The sequence below is a fragment of the Belonocnema kinseyi genome, chromosome 4, assembly GCF_010883055.1.
Source record: "Belonocnema kinseyi isolate 2016_QV_RU_SX_M_011 chromosome 4, B_treatae_v1, whole genome shotgun sequence".
Taxonomy (NCBI): domain Eukaryota; kingdom Metazoa; phylum Arthropoda; class Insecta; order Hymenoptera; family Cynipidae; genus Belonocnema; species Belonocnema kinseyi.
Genome location: NC_046660.1, coordinates 9,357,083 through 9,361,224, shown reverse-complemented (window position 1 = coordinate 9,361,224; position 4,142 = coordinate 9,357,083). Strand labels below are relative to the sequence as shown.

Sequence of the window (4,142 nt, the reverse complement as noted above, 5' to 3'; positions counted from 1 at the left end):
TTAAATAAAAATACAACTGTTTGTTTGTAAATCACACAATTTTGTTGATAAGTCACACTTTTTGGTTGAAAAGTTGGTGCAATTGCAGAATAGGGGTGTCACCTCTATTTTGAAAGGAAACCAATTTTTGTGGCAAAAAAATATTAGAATCTTTAACTGAACGATAGATAAAGCGATTTAACAAGACGGGAAGGTACCTCTATGATCAGTAAAAAAAAATGTTCAAATCTATACCCATTTCCAACTTTTCGTTAAATATGATCATTTCGATATATTGTGATTTAGCAATATTTGAGACATCATAGTAATAAGAGTAACAATAATTTTAAATGTTTGCCTTACCGAACCGATTCCTTCATCTTTCAACTAAAGATTCGAATAGTTTGTTGCCAACAAAAATTGTTTTTCCTGTCAAAATCGAGGTGACGCCCCTATTCTGCAATCTAACCGAAAATTCTGTTTTCTTAAAAATATGGTATAACTACTTTGTAAAAAATTTACTTTTCATTAAAACCTGTTATTTTTGAACACCATTATTTGAAACAAAAATTTTCTGAAAAAACTTAATCTGTTTAAAGCGAAATGTCACCTTTCTTTGATGAAAATGCAACTATTAGATTAAAAATTAAACTGTTTTATTAAAAAGTTATACTTTTTGGTTGAAAATTCAAAAATTCTACTGTTTTTTGAAAATTTAACCCTGGTTTACCACCTGGATAGACTGACATGTAATAGGCAAAGAAATTTTTAATAAGCATGTGGAATATAGTGCACTTACCTTTTTTTTGCTGACGCTGAGCCAATTCAACCAAATGTCTTCCTCGATGCATGACTGATGACACACTGTGGTCAACACTTTAACACTGACTTCGCGACTGTACACACAGGTCTAATTTAAATTTAGAATAGAACTCATAATGCAACAAAGCATGGTCCTGCCTGGCGCAAGTAAAAAAAAGTCAACCAATCAGATTCGGCACCCTAGGCCACCCGACCTTTCTGACATCATGGATCGAGTGCGGCAGTGGGCTTCCTCTTCCACCGCGCCAATGCAGTGAGTATGGTGGGGGCGTCAGTTCACTCCATGTCACTCCAAGTTAAACGTATTTGAGCATCGAATTAGCGGGACCATGCTTTGTTGGATCATGGAACAGCAGAAAGCACGTCCTCCCACGCCAGGCACTCATGTTGCTACGCAACACCCTCTCTTCCGTGCCGGCGACAGAGAGTGGGAGGCGTAGCGACGTGCGCGCACATACTCCGAGAAATTCGACTCTTATATAGGAGGAAAGTGGTTCTACTCGTCTTCCATCTTCTTCAATTAGAAAGAGAGAGTTTGACTGCGGTCAGGTAAATAACTCAGCATTGCCATTCTACCTTAAGTCAGGACATTTCAGACCGTAAAGAAGAACAGCATTTTGGTGAACTCATATTTAGGCTTTCTTTGTAACATTTTCAAATACTAAATCATTTGGAAAATAGTACAGTTTCAGAAAACTTTTTTCCCGAGGAAAAAGTCATAATTTAATCAAATTTAAACATTTTTTGATAATTGATAAGTAGGAATCGTAATACACAAGTTCAATTTCAAGAAACATTATTAAATAATTTTTTTCGCAAATTTTATATCTTTATCATTAAAATATTGTTTTTTTTATTTAAAATCACATTATCAGTATGATTCTTTGTGTACGTCTATATTAAAACAGCCAACTTTGTCAATTGTCAATAAGAGATAACTCCCAACTGAATTTTGTGAGCAGTTTACTCTTATTAATTGGAAAAAATTCTTCTTCACAAAATTTAAAAAATTTCTGGAGTGTCTTTTTTTACACATATCTAGAACTAAAAAAATTTTTACTATTTTCTTTTTGCTGATTTCAATCAATCATTTTCTAAGCGATAGTTCCTGTTCTATTTACCACTTTTTCCTGAAAAAAAATTCCTAACACCTGTTTGATTAAGACAAGAATTTTTTCGAGTACTTGAAAACTTTCCAGTTACGAAAGTACACTGGGGAACAGATGTGAATCAAATAGGAGTTATCCTTTAGAAAATAATTGATTAAAATCAGGAAAAAATGGAACAAATTGTTTTACCTACAGTTATGTGAAAAAATTAAAACTCAAGATTTAAAATCTATAGAAAAAAGGTAATTATTTAAACTTTGTTATTTATCGCAGGTAACGAAGATGCATGTCTATCAAATTCAAATGAAGTGCAGCAGCTTCGAATCCGTTAGATTTTCTTACTGAATAGGTTCCGAATAAAAAAGTACATACCATTTATTTAAACAAATAAGCGTTTGGTATCATTGCTAAGTATAATCATTAAAAATTAAACAATTTGGAAGTGACATTTCGAAAATATGACAATTATTAAGAATTAAAAGATTAAAAAATTGAACAATTTAAAGTTGAAAATCTTTTTAATTAAATGGTTTCCAATATCAAGTAATTCAAATTTGACATTTCGCAAACGAATACAAAATTGAATGCTTAAAAATTAAGGCTTCTAAAATTCTAAAAGTTTGTATCGTTATTACAGAAAAAGAATGATAATTCAACATTAAACTATTTGAAATGAAGTAGACCAATTTTTCTGAGCCCAAACAATAAATTAATCGTAATTTTCACTGCTCACAGCAGAAAAAATTTTTATTATGATTTGAACTTTTTTTCAAGCTGAAAAAATGTTTAATAACCAAGAATTGTGATACTAACGCTTTTTTACCCACAGAGCCTTTAAACTTTCAATGATATTAAGTTAATTTAACTTGTTTGAAAATTAAAAATGTTCAGGTTGTTATTCGTACCTCTAAAACTGTAAACATTACAAATTAAAGAAATGATTCAATTACTGAGGAATTAATTTCCGAGCGTTGAACTTTTATTTATTTTTATTTTAAATAATCCAATTTCATACTTTTTCATTTGAATCACTTGATATAAAATGAGGACCAGCTTTTGGGGTGTGCAAGCTGTTGTGATTGCATAGAGCGCTATTATTTGGGAAGGGGGGGGGCATGGGGCAGGGTACTTCACTCTCTACTTTCCTCGACACTTGTTTTCAGGTGTCTGGAAAGGTGACAACTTTTGTACCTGTGTCTCCAATTCTAAGTCTTAGGATCAGTAATAGCTTCTTCAATAATCCGTTCAAAGATCTGTGCCCCTCCCCTATCCTTTTTTTAGACCAAAATATTTTATTGTCCTAGCCGGGCGATAACCAAAGAAGCGCGAGCTACCTGGAATCCGTCCCCTTCCAGTGGGACCCTTACCCCTCACACCTGTCTTGACGCGATTAGTCGCCGGGATTGCCGGAGCGCAGAGTCTATTGTCGCTAATGACCCAAAATAACCTCCGATTACCGTTCCAACTTGTGAATTAAGATTTAAAAATAACTGATGCAAACTATTTAGAAGTCACTTTTTGGGAATCTATGGGCTTTTACGAGTCCAGGGGTATGTAATTCGATAAGGTTATTGTCGATATGCAGACAGTATTAAACAATAGAAAATTCTATAAAACTTGATCTTTTTAAAGATTTCTTTAAATCTGAAGGTATTTATTTATGACTACGTTATTCATAATGTTAAATCCAAATTTCTGACTAAAAATAGAATTTCTCCGAATCTACATATTTTCACGATTGAATGAGGGAATGTTGATATTTAATTTTTGTCTGTCTATGAGAAATTACATACCCCTGGACTCGTGAAAGCACATAGATTCCCAAAAAATGACTTCCAAATAGTTTGCATCAGTTATTTTTAAATTTTAAGTGAATAAGTTGGAACGATAATCGTAGGTGATTTAGGGTCATTATCTACAATAGACCCTGCGCTCCGGCAATCCCGGCGACTAAGCGCGCCGAGACAGGTGGAGGGGTAAGGGTCCCACTGGAAGGAGAAGAATGCCAGGTAGCTCGCGCTCCTTTGGGGTGCATCCCCCTTAGCCGAATTACCCAATAAATAATCGTTATTCGCACTTTAAATTTGCAATGAGACACCTGGTGACCGTCAGCGAAGCTATTTTAATGGTGGATGATACCGTACACATATCAATGGTGTTGCATGTAAACAATAAATAGTTGATAGATTTAAAAATAAATATTGCCAATTATTAATATAATATCAAGATGGA

General features: G+C 33.6%; 1 protein-coding gene across 1 annotated transcript in view; it reads left to right on the top strand.

The window, feature by feature from the left end:
* The first annotated feature begins 1,149 nt into the window (after nt 1–1,149).
* Nucleotides 1,150–4,142, top strand: part of LOC117170740 — a 32,157-nt gene continuing 29,164 nt past the window's right edge. The window contains exon 1 of the mRNA XM_033357772.1: nt 1,150–1,350. The gene's annotated coding sequence lies outside the window, so the exon portion shown is untranslated. The remainder of the gene's footprint in view (nt 1,351–4,142) is intronic.